This window comes from Triticum aestivum, chromosome 5D (genome assembly GCF_018294505.1).
Source record: "Triticum aestivum cultivar Chinese Spring chromosome 5D, IWGSC CS RefSeq v2.1, whole genome shotgun sequence".
NCBI classification, from domain to species: Eukaryota; Viridiplantae; Streptophyta; class Magnoliopsida; order Poales; family Poaceae; genus Triticum; species Triticum aestivum.
This window is the reverse complement of record NC_057808.1, coordinates 546564637-546578009: the sequence shown is the minus strand read 5'-3', so window position 1 is coordinate 546578009 and position 13373 is coordinate 546564637.

Genomic DNA, 13373 nt, shown 5'->3' with positions numbered 1-13373 from the left:
CTTTTATACTTACCGCCAAGTACTCGTCCCTCTCCAAGGTAATGCCCATCCTCCGCGCTTCTTCCTTGGTCATCTTCACACCTAGAGCGTCGTGATAGTATGTCGAGACGGCCACATAGCGCACCTCGTACTGCATCTGGCGGGCCTTCTTCTTGCATTGGCACAGCATGATCTAGCCGGCTCTGGCCTTGTGCTCCGGAAGAACTCGATAGAATTTCTACAATCATGCATGAAACAAGAATGGAAGAAGCCATGAGTTAAATCATTCATGAAACTAGAATGGACTTGTGCTTCTGAAGAGAACTCACCCAGAAAGTAGTGATCACGGCCTTGACATGGGTCTCATGGTCCGCGTGGAGGGCCGCTTCCCAGTGGTCCCAGCTCGTGGCCAAAACACGACGGTCCGGGTGCCTGACTGGATCCGGATAGTACAGCCCCGGCGAGTGTAACTTTAGCAAGACGGTGATGAGGCCGTTGGGAATACGGGCCCCTTTAGAATATATCCAGTTGCTGCAAAAGAATGAAATATTAGCATGTGACAAGCAAAATAAATAACTACCGGAATGAGCATGTGACAAGCAAAACAGTGAAATTATTATAAAATGGCACTTACTCTTTCCCCGTGGGCTCAATGAGCCACTTTTGCTCCTCAGTAGCAGGAATCTGCTTTGGTAGCTTTGCGTTACCACGCAGCCATCCCTTGTTGCCAACACCCTCCCTGCCACCACCATCATCCCCACCACCACCCTCCTCCTCGCCTGCCTCCTCCTCCTCCTCCTCGTCCCCCTCCCCAACCTCCTCCTCCACCTCCTCCTCGGCCCCATTCTGAACCTCCTCCTCCTCCTCCTCATCCTCCTTGTCAGAGGGTACCTCACTAGAGGAGGGCCTCGAAGACAACACCCCTAAGTCGGTGAGGGTGCGCTCTTTCTGGCCGCGACCCCCTGTAGTGGCTCTCCCCCCACCACCTCGCCCTCTAGGGGCTCTCCCCCTGCCCCCTCCTCCTCTAGGGGAACCTCTTCCTCGACCTCCCTGTGAGGAGTCATCGTCAAGTAGCCGGGGGGAGGATTACGTGCTCGACCACTCCAACTAGGCAGGCCGACGACCTCGCGTAGGAAACCCACGCCGTCGGCCTTCCCCTTGCCCATGTTCCACGAACCTGCATTGAAAAGAGAATAAGCAATTAGTAAATTAATGAAATGAAGGAAAAGGCATAATAATAAGGAATAATAAACACATTAATAAAAATGCATATTCCTAAACTATAGAAAAAAAGACTTGAAACGTACATCTGCTAGAACCCATACGAATCATCACTGTTGTAACCTCTTTCTCGGTCGGTCTCATCATCACTATCAATCATATCATCTTCGTTGTCTGATGGAGGTGGAGGATCTTCCTCGTCGTCAGCGTCTTCGTTTAACTTTTCTAGCATAAGTATGTCATTTTCATTGACAATGGTCTCACCATCATTCCGTGCATCGTCGTCGTTTGGATCCACATCATCACCCAATGGTCTAGCGTCATCGTTTCTAACCACATCATCATCATCAGGTTGCTCTTGATAGAACACTCCCTCATTTGTCATGGGGTTAATGTTGTAGTAATCGTCTTCATTCGGGTCCGGTAGCTTACCATGTGGTGACACCTTGAACACAACTTCCCAACACTTTAGGTACTCTTTCTGGCATGGGTAAGGCAGATAATATACTTGTGTAGCTTGGGTAGCCACACTGAAGAGATCGACTCCGGCATAGACGGTTGATGGTTTAACTTCGACCAAACCAATGGAAGGCTTATGTTTTACCCCCTCCCGCGGATCGAACCATCGGCATTTGAATACAGGAAGACTAAGGGTCTCGCGCCCCTTGCGGAATTTAACCTCGTATATATTTTGTACCCTTCCGTAGTAGTCTACTGAATTTTGATCGGGGGTGTACACTCCGGTATTTATAGTTTTGGGATCAGACCGACTGTTCTGGTGCTCCTCTGTATGGAAGCGATACCCAATCACATCATACTTTTTACATGTCATGACGGCAGGGTCAAAACCCATGGAAACCCATCTCAATTCATCATCCATAGATATGTTCGGATCTTTTCCCTACAAGTATAATTGAAATTGCTGCGTGCATTAGTTCGGTTAACTAATAAATGTTGAACTAGGTATTTAATAGGGGAATGTGGAAAATTACTTTCTCCATGAACCAAGCAACAAAATTTTTACGTCCAGGGTTTCCATGACAGAGAAGAGTAAGTGCCTCCGCCTCAGCAGGAGGATTCATTCCTGTCCATTCCTCTTGAACGAAATCACTAAAAGAAGAAAAGCGGTGTTAGACCGGGACTAAGTGAACATAGAACATGATGATGTGGAAGACATAAAGGAATGGTGTAATGGTATTACCTCATCCACACTTCCTCAAATTCCTTGATGTTGTGCAAGATATAGAACATGAGGTCCTCCCACTCTTGTCGTGGCATGTTATAAGATTTTGAGGCCCCAGCCCTCCCACCTTGCACGTTGAATAGATGGAGCCTGGGTTGATACTTGGGCTCTTCTATATTGTATCAAGGAACCTTGTTATGCAGATGGGGAACGTGTTCTGGATAGTATGATGTCCTGAGGTCTGACACCTCCTCTAGTATAACTGCCTCAGCTATGGAAGCTTCAATCTTAGCTTTGTTTCCACATTTCTGTCGAAGATGCTTGTCCTGTCTCTCAGGGCCGTACTGCCAGCGATTCTGCACAGGCCCCCCAACAATACCTCGTTCGCGAGGTGCAAAATGAGATGTGTCATCGGAGTAAAGAAGCCTGGCGGAAAGATCTTCTCTAGCTTGACTATCAACTTCGGTGCCTTCTTATGCAATTTTTCAATCACGTCTTTACTTACTTCTTTAGCACAGAGTGTGCGGAAGAAATGGCTTAGCTTGGCAAGCAATCGCCAAACATGCTCGGGGACATAGCCTCGAACCATCACCGGCATTATCCGCTCAATCAATACATGGTAGTCATGACTCTTCAGGCATGTCACTTTGCCCGTTGAAAGATTGACTCCCTTACTTATATTCGATGCATAACCATCGATGAACTTCAAAATGTGTTTCAGCCAGATAAGTACTTCCTTTTTTTCTGGCGATTTAAGGACAAAGTCAGCATCTGGCTTGAACCAGTTTTTTCGACCGCCTGTGGGAGGCTTCATGTTTAGATGTGGTATATCACAAATTCTCTGTTGATCGGCTCTAGATTTAACGTTAGCCTTCGTCTTATCAGGAATGTTGAGGATCGTCCGGAAAAGGGACTCTGCCACATTCTTTTCGGCGTGCATCACATCGCTGATGTAAGGAAGTTTGAGGTCCTTGAAATAGGGAAGCTGCGAGAAGGGGGTAATGTGAGTCCAGTTGTGCGTCTCACCATATCCCTCGAAGCCTTTGTCTTTGTCTTTGCCTTTGCCTTTGACTTTAGGCTTGAGAGCTTTTAGCTGAGCAAGAACATCTGCCCCCGAAAATGTTGGAATCTCGGCTACTTCATGAACAACCCGGCCTTTCGTGAAGTTCTTCTTGTCTTCCCTGTCTGGATGGTCTGGAGGGAGGAACTGTCGATGAGGGTCAAAGGCTACATACTTGCCACCCTTACTCAGCCAAATCATTCGCAGAGCCTGCATGCACACTGGGCATGGCATCTTCCCACCTGTACACCATCCGCAGAATAGAGCATAGCCAGGAAAGTCATGCATCCAATAGTGCAACCAAACTTTCATCAAGAAATTTCTCTGCAGATCCCGGTCGTATGTCAACCTCGGAAAGTACCAAGAATGGTGCAAATCATCCACCAGCGGCTGCATAAACACACCCAATTGCTTCCCCGGGTATTCAGGCCCTAGAATGATGAGCGACAAGAACATGGTCTTGCGTTGCATTAGGGTACCGGGAGGGAGATTGAGCGGAATTACAAACACGGGCCAGCAGCTGTATGGATTGGACGACATACCATATGGATTGAACCCATCACCTGATATAGCTATTCTGACATTCCCAGCCTCGGCTGCTTCCTCGGGGTATTCTTCATCGAACGACTTCCATGCTTCGCCTTCCGATGGATGTATGATTTTATTTGGATTGTACCTTATACCTTCCTTGTGCCACTTCATCATTTTGGCAGACTCCTCCGTGATGAAAAGGCGTTGTAGTCTTTCTATGAAATGGAGATACTGAAGAACCTTAACGGGGATGGCTAGCTGCTTTTTCTCACCATCCTCACCGACCACCTCAATGTACCGAGACGAACCGCACTCCCTACAGTACTTGTCATCCGCATACTCGTGCCTAAACAAAAGGCAATTCTTCGGGCAAACATCTATTTTCTCATAATCCATAGAGAGTGCCTTCATGATTTTCTTTGTAGCGTACATGCTTTTCGGCAGTTCATGACCCTCAGGGAGACTGTTAGCCCATACTCCCAGGAATGCTTCGAAGCATTTCTGGCTACAGTCGTACTTAGCCTTGACTGCAATCAGTTGCGAGATGGCATCTAAGAAGAGGTTTCTTTGACGAGGCCAAGACCTCCAAGAAGGCCTTTGCGGTTGCCTCCGGCTCCTCCAGTTCATTCTCTGAAGGTGTCGCATTTTCCATTTCTGCAACAATGACATCATCTAGCATGTCCCTGACCCCGTCGTCCTCATATCCATCGATGCGTTGTCGCATCACCTCCACTCTACCACGGTCCTGCTCGGCTATGTTTATCGGCGGCATGTCAAAGTTTGGCATATATCCATGCGTGTGAAGGTGCTCAGGCATGTCCTTCTAATTTCTACGGTGACGTCTGGCACATCTCGCACAGGGGCATGGTGGGATAATTCTCATTGGACGATGGAATATCTCCTTCAAATACACATCGGTTTTCGCGGTCCACTCTGATGTTACTCGATTTCGACAGATAAAACCACTGTACATCCACTGATTATCTGCCATCCTCCGCTTTTTTGCAAGCCACACAACATAATTAAGGATTCACTTAAATTAATCACATCAAATTTTCATTTTCTACCGCGTTGAATCCACCTACATCTCTAATAGGTAAAGATGGGTCCTAATCCCACCCGAGGATGTGTAGATTGAGTACATTCTCCATTCTACACCGTTCCCAGACAAAATTTTGGCAGCACCTCCCCGCTGTTCTCCAGATACACGCCTCGGCAAATAGCCGAGAGAATGTGCTCCGGAGAACAATGGGGAGGCGCCACCGAAATCCTGTCTCGGAACGGGGTAGAACATGGAGAACATACCCAATCTACACATCCTCGGGCTGTCCGTGGAAAACCCTGGACAATCCGAAAGAGCTGCGGTGATAAATATGCAATTCAATGCATATTTATCGATGCAACCCTTTCGGACGGGAGACGCCTAGGTTACGCGACCTGACTTGAGAACGAAATCTAGTGACATGATTAGTAGCTCACCCTCGGCTGTAGAGGAAGTATTCGAATAGCGGACGGACGACCGGGGACCAACAGCTCCTACAACGATCACTCCACCGAGATGGAACACCACAGAACCTGCACCGTGACAATAATTAAGAACATCACAATATATTCATCATCATCATCATCATCATCTAACAATCATCGAAGCATAAAAAAACCATCATCCTATATCATCTCTTCCGCAAAAAAAAGCATCATCTATCATCATCATCATCATCATCTACAAATTATCAATGCATAAAAAAATCCTCACCATCTATCATCAACATCATCATCTATCATCATCATCATCATCATCTATCATGTAACAACCATCATACATTTGCATTTATTGCATTCTTGTTAAAAAATTGCATTTCTTGCATTTCTCACATTTGTAACTATCATCAAATCATCTATCATCTAACTATGCATCCATCCATCTACTTACATAACTATGTACAACAACAAAATTAACAAAACAATCTACAGAGAGGGCGGGAGGGAGCTCACCGTGGGGGAGGGGCGGGCATGGACGAGGGCCAGAGCAGGCGGTGGAGGGCCACCGCGGCGGTGGCCTGGCACGGGGCAGAGGCAAGGGCGGCCGACACTACTAGGAAAAGGCATGTTAGTGGCGCACCTATTATGGCCATTAATGGCGCACTACAGGTGCGCCACTATCATCACGCCATTAGTAACTAATACTAATGGCGCACCCCTGGTGCGCCATTACTATACTAGACAGTAGTGGCGCACCAGGCAGTGCGCCATTAGTATGTCCCCTGGTGCGCCATTAGTATGCCTCCCAGGGGGCATATTTACCTTGTGCTCTGGGTTACTAATGGCGCACTACTAGACAGTGCGCCACTAGTGTGTTTATTGCAGTGCGCCACTAAAGTGCTATGTGGTGCGCCACTAGTATGAATATTAGGTATTATTATTTTTCTTTTCTGATATTTGCATAGGTTATAAAATATATTACTGCACAGAATATAGACAGCACAACATATAAACAGTAGATTTATCGAATACAATAGAAGATTAGTCTTCGAATACAATTCATCATATTAGTCTCCGAATTCAAAAGACCGAACAAAGTTAGAACATTACAAGCCTAGAGACCGCGAGTAGCAAGTTTGTCTTCACATTACAAGTCGATATCGATCATCTAAACTACCATCACATAGAAGAGAGCTGCGGTCATCACGATTAGCATCATCGCGATGAAACTGGTCTTCATCCGGTTCCTCCTTCGCTCCCTCCTCTCTCCCGCTAGATAGCGCGCGTATCTAGCTTCTGCCTCCGCCCTAGTGGTGTACCCTTTGTAACTGTTACCGCTGAAACGGTGAACCTGTCTCCGACACTCCTCCCAGTCGTCGTAGACTCCGGGAACCTTACCCTTGTACACGACATACGACGGCATCTCTATGCACTAGCCAAACAAAACGTCAGTAGCAATTCACAGACAATACATAAGCAATATATAAGTATGCAACAAAAGGATCGGAAGAGAAAAGCAAGACATTAATAGCACGATTCATGGTCCTACTAATAAATAGCATCGATTACATATAAGTTGAGCGACTGTCCAAACCAAAGAGACATACAAGTTCATTAAAGTTTAATTTCAACATGAGCTAATCGATATTTCAGAACTACATAGCATCACTACTTTCGACTCAACTCAGGGACCAGAGCATGGATGAAGCCGCCGTCTGTCGTGATGGTCATGAAATCGCGGGCGTTGTCAGCCTGCATTTGTAGCGTTGTTTCTATCTCACTATTGGACGGTTGATATCTGAGGTAGAACTGCCCCGAGGTACGAAGGACATCTTGATGGATGATTTCGGCAAACTCCGACTGGATGCGAAAGAATTCTTGTCTGATATCCGCGTCCTGGATTGCCGACAAGCGTGCGGCCCAATCTTTGAGATTATTTGGTAGCAGAAGGTCATTATGGTCCCGTACGATCGCCCGCATGTGATGGAGGGCGTAGTAGGAATCCTTCTGACCGCCAGGCGGCTGCTTGACGCAGGGGAACGTCGTATTGTGGGTGAACACGTGCTTGCCGTACCTACGAAGTGGCCTGCTGAAGGTGCCTCCAGATCTGGCGTAGCCGGGGAGAACATCATCAAGAACTTTCTTGATATTTGTGTAGTCTTTCTTCGACTGATGGTCCGAGTCGAAATACGTGGCCATGGAATATTTCGGGCTTAAGAGGATGAGTGTGCAATGTGTGTCACTGCATAAAACACGGAATGTTAGAAAAAAAGAACGATCAAAATCTAAGAAATCATATGTTACGGGGCGGTGAGGGGATGACTTACTCGGGAAAGTAAGGCACGAGGAAGTTATCCTTATCTGGGTTTGCCAGAATGACGCCTTCGAGGTATGAACTCGCGACTTGCCGGTCCCCAGCGCTGCCCAAGATCTTGGCACGCATGTAGAAGGGGTCGACTATCACGATGTCCGGGGTCTTGTCTCTAATGATCCGCATCTCCATACTCAGCGAAAATAGCCGAACGAAGGTGTAGTGCAGCGGATGAAGGTTAAACATAGCGAAGATGTCATCAAACCGCAGGACGATCATACCCCCGATGGCGCTATCCACAAAGCCCTTGCCCTCTGACCTTGGCCATGAAAACCGGGTATGCCACATCATTCTCGGAGAGACGCCGCTTCTCCAAAGAAAGAACACTGTCATGCAGACTCCGCATAGCACCGGTTGCAACATTGAGCAGATTAGTCGGTAGCATCGGCCTACCCGCCACATGCACCCTCCTCGAGATATCCTTAGGTGAAGGTGGACCGTCCTGAGCACGGATCGTACTCGGTGCCGCTTGGCTCGCACCCTTGTTAGTCTTTCTTTTCCGTCCCTTCTTCTTCTGCTGTAATGGGATCGAGTTCTGCTCAGAGACTGCCTTCTTGAGTGTGTTGGGGCTGATAATATTTCGCACCTCGGCTATCTGAGGCTCGGTGAAGGCGGCAACTGGAGGCGTCTCCTGAGAACTGAACACCAGACGACGCCTGTTGCAATTGGGTTTCTCCGCGGTACCAGCTAGATCGTCTTTTGCAGGGTTGGGTTCTTGAGAAGGAGGCCCCAAGAATTCGTCATCGTACCCATGTTCATTGAAGTACTTATCAACGTTGGTAAATGTACCGTCGTCGTCCGGATCCTGTGCCATATGCATGTCCGGATCCTGTGCCATATGCATGTCCGGTAGCATTGCGGGGGTCTTGCCATGGCTTGGCGCCGGCACGACTGGCGGTGTTGTCTGTGGGGTGGTGTCCCCCGCCCCAAACGAATCTGGCTCTTCGGCCAAAGCATGGGCCAGCTTATGCAGGCGCTGAGGGTCATCACATCATCTTCGTCGGCCCCATGGGGTCGATACGGAGGTAATATGTCGTCGAAGCCCGGCAGCACCCGAACCAGTTGAACCCTATAAACAGTGGGTGGCATCTGATTATCATGGAACACGCAGCTGCCCGGTTGAACGATTCTGCCCTTGGCGACATTGACCAACTCGTCATTCACGAAGTGCAGGAGAGTGCACGGAACATCGGCGGCGCCCTGTGAAAACATGTAGGGCGTCAGGGATGCCCAGTCAAAGGCAAGGAGATGAAGTCATCGGCCGAGAGGCTTAATTAGTTACCGTGATGGCGTCGAGCTCGGCTAATGTCGAGGCACCGCCAACGGCGGGCGTGCAATTGACGGAGGGGCCGCTTGCTGCCGAGGTGCCGGCCGACGTATTCTTCCCACACCCGGGTGCATTAAGCTGCAATGCCGGCGCCGCCGCGGGAGACAACAATGCCGCCTCCGCCGGAGACACCAATGGCGCCGCCGGCGCGTTGCGCGAGTTGCTGCCCGTGAAGCTGGGAATCGGGGGCGGCCCCTGTTGGCCGCCCGCCACCCACACCTGCAGCCCAGAAACCAAGGTAGGTATAATGGCGGTGATCGTCGCTCCCAGTTGGTCTCGCACTTGCTCTTCGACCATCTCCGGAATCCGTGCCACTTGTGCCTTGATTTGTTGAACCTCGAGCTGCTGGCTTTCCGAGCTGGTCTTTCTCTCCTTTCGCCCAGCGGTATAGTACTCCGACCATTTCGTGGACAAGCCTTTGCCGGCCACACGACCAGCTGACGACGGCTTACTGAGCTTATCCTTGTTTTTCATTATGTTCAACGCCCTATTTAAAGGGGTGTCGAAAGGGGAGCTCTGAGACGAACCCGCGCTACTGCTTTCAGTGTCCTGTGGAAGGAACGTGAACCATTTAGAAATTTGGCTTCATTAATTAGAATGCAACCATATGGAGCTAATTACGCGGGGGTGTATTCCTTACCAGAACACGCTCAAGCGCCTTGGTCTTCAGATCCGTGGTAAGCTCCTTGGTTACCGGGTCAATCTTGTACCGGGCCCTAACATAGTTCCTGGTCTGCTTGTCACGGTATTTCTCGAAGAGGGGCGGTAGGCCTTGCTCGGCACGCTCCGCGTCCTCCTTGTCCCATATAGGTTCCGCCACTCTATAACCGCCGGGACCGAGTTTGTGGACCCCTAAGTTCAAGTCCCGCATATCTTTCCCCCACTGACTTGATTCCGCAGATGCGTTGCTCTCGCACTTGATCTTGAACTCCCGATAGTCATCTTCGCTGATCGAAGGGTTTTTCTCCTTGATCTTCTCATAACTATCACCTTTTTCAATCATGCTCTTCACCGAGGCTCTCCAAGTAGCCAGGGCCGTGCTCATCTTCGTGAGGGCGGCACTGTTCACTTTATTCCCTGAGAGGCGTGTGTTTGCGAAGTAACCGGGGAACTTGTATCGTTCGTGCAGCTTCGTGAAGAGGAGGTTGCGCAAATTCCCTCAGTCACTATGCCTTAGGTTCTCGGTGTTGATCGAGACGGTGCTCCGGAGGATGCACCCGAGCTGTCCCGCGTACCCCTTGACTATTTCTTTGGGCGCCGTTGGATGCCCCTCGGAGGACACTTCAGTAAATTCCTCCTTGACGGTGCCGAGCACGTTCGGGCGTCGGTCCTTCCGTTGCCTCTTCGGTTGGCTGCCATCTGTGCGTGCGCTGCCATCATCAGTGGTGGCATCCTCGGTGGCACCATCAGTGGTGTCATCCCCGACGCCACTAGGGGTTGTGTAGTCAGGATCGATGTCTTCCGCGGCGGTGAGGTTCTTCCTCCATCTCCTGGGACAGCTCCCAGAATGCCTTGCCCGAACCGCTGGCCTCATCGTTGTGGGCCATGTTTCGCTCAAAATAGGTAAAAAGTTTGGTCAAAAAGTTGGTTATTGTCAAGGAACAAGATCTCTAAGTTGACCAAATAACCTAATTCTCGAGGAATGTCGCCAAAAAGTTGGCTTCGGTGTGCGGTACAAAACTGAATTTTGGAAATCTACAGAATGAACAAGCTAAGGGCTGCAAATGCCCGCAAGGCTTCAAGGGTGACGGCATAATTGCTCAATTTTATTTAAGGGTTGGTTTGTGAGGAATTATCATGGTCTCATCATTTAGGGTTTGTCGACACCGAGGCATCCTAAAAGCTAAGCTTTTATCATTTAGGGTTTGTCGACGCTGAGGCAACCTAAATGCTAAGTTAAGTTTTCATCATTTAGGGTTTATCGATGCCGAGGCACCCTAAAAGCTAAGGTTTTATTGATGCCGAGGCCATCCAAATAGAATATGTGGTATGGGCTTTTTTAGTAGGTCATCCTACCAGATTAGGGTTTATCGATGACGAGCAACTGACATTAGTAATAACTATGAGTTGATATCACACTTCTATATGTATAACACAAGAGGCAGTTGATCCTACTTAATTAAGTACTAAGATACCCCGGCCCACGCATTAGTCGCAAGTACCCCATATGTCCTATTTTTAGCAAAGTCATGCTAAAATTCACGGAAAATTTCAGCATGACCTTTGCTGAAAATAGGACATATGGAGTACCCGAATTTGCCGGAACGGAAGTTAATCGACATTCCGGCAAACTCAAGGGCCTCTCGGGGTACCTGCAAAATCATTATCCCAGGTGGACAAGGCAATGTGCTACTTGCTTAAATCTCTGTCCAATGATATTTACAAGACAAACAATAGGTGGCAAAGCCCAGTGTTAAAAAAAAGGCCTCCATCACAACATGGAAAATACGTTGGCCTGTGAAGAGGTGAAACAATATATGCATCTCCAGGCAGTATCATTCAACATTTTGGACAAACCACTACAAGCAATACTGGATCAGATACAAGAAGAATGTGAGAAAATGCAGACAAATACTAACAGATTGAGGTGTTTAACTTGTGGTGCTCTCTGTGCTATACAGACTTGTATTCTTGACAAACTAGTACAAGAAATGGTGGATCAGATACAGAAGCAATATGATATAATATAAATAAATGCACCCAATAAAAAAAGTACCCATCAATGAGCCTTGTCAAAATGGATTGTTTGGCGCATAAAACCCAACTCAGTGCATAAGCAACCAGTGTCCCTTGCCATCATAGAAAAAAGATAGAACCATACAAAGAATTGAACAATTTATCATAACAGCGGAACACTGATGGTCTGGTATGGCAAGCATGCAAGCTGTAAAGTGACAACACTATAACTGTGAAAAGAGCGGAGTCCAGCCAAACATATCACACAAATTCCACTGAAATATAACCTAAGCCACACAAAACAAGTAATGAAACCTCCACCAAGAACAGAGCCATACTATAGCAGCAAGACTGTAGTAAGAAAGAACCAATTCCCAAGTCCCAAAATTACTCATGGTACAAAGGCACATGCAAATCCTTATGCAAGAAGTGTAGATTACAAAAGCTAGACACTCATCACTATAGTAGTCTACAGCAACTGCAGAATCACCAACACTGAAAGTCAAATCTATGGGTACCATGAAAAGAAGTTAACATGGACAGCAAGGAGCTGACACAAAACAAACATAGCCTAATTTAGCTAAGAAAACCCTCAGGTTGTAGTAGCAGATACTGCTCTAAAATTTGAATTACACTATCAATTGCAGCAGGAAGATATGGGCATAGTAATTATCTCCATAAGAGCTTCAGACGCAGGCAGCATTTTACTAATTCTCAATCTCCATAAGAGTTGCAGTATGAACTACGTACTAGTTTGACACACATGTACAGATTGTTTTCCTGCTGCCTCTTGATATGTTGTGAGTTGGTTCTTCCAAGCAAAATATCCCGAAGCAATTCTATTACAGGCACACGACAAAGCAAAGAATGAAATTAAACATTCTTTCCGGTGAAATTATTAATAAACACCCCCAAATCCTGAAAACCCCTTTCTAGGAAACCTTAGCAGCATTGGAAGCATTTTTCTTTTTCACTTGTAGTACGTATTCTTCATACATATATGTTGTGAAACAAACTTATCCCAGGTTGATTTTAGCATCCATCACACAACAACATTCAGATAAAATTAAGCATTTTTTCAGCGGAATCTTGAGCACCCCCAACAAAAAACTCTAAAATTGGACCCTTCATCCTCGAAATGTACAGAGGAAACTGAATCCATCGACTGACGAGAGCAGAAGAGAGAGTGAGAGAGAGGGGATGGGTTGTTACCAGATTATCTTTGTCGTCGGAGGCGAAGAGGAGGAACTTGTTGGTGCCGCCGTCGCCGCGGTCGTGGTTCCAGTAGGGGAGCTCACCGCGGAGGCACACGAAGGCCCGGCGGTGGATTAGGAGCAGCAGGCCGGCCGGACTTGAAGGAGAGGCGGCGGAATCCGAGGTGGAAGAAGGGCTCGGTGGCGCGTTCGCGGTGCTCCTCGGCTCGGCTCCGGTCCGGTTCGTCGACGTATCCGACGGAGACGACGTAGACGCTCGTGCTGGACTTCTCCGGCCTGCTTCAGTGCTCGACGGCGTGGAGACGGAGACGCGTTGGGGTGGGGAGGAA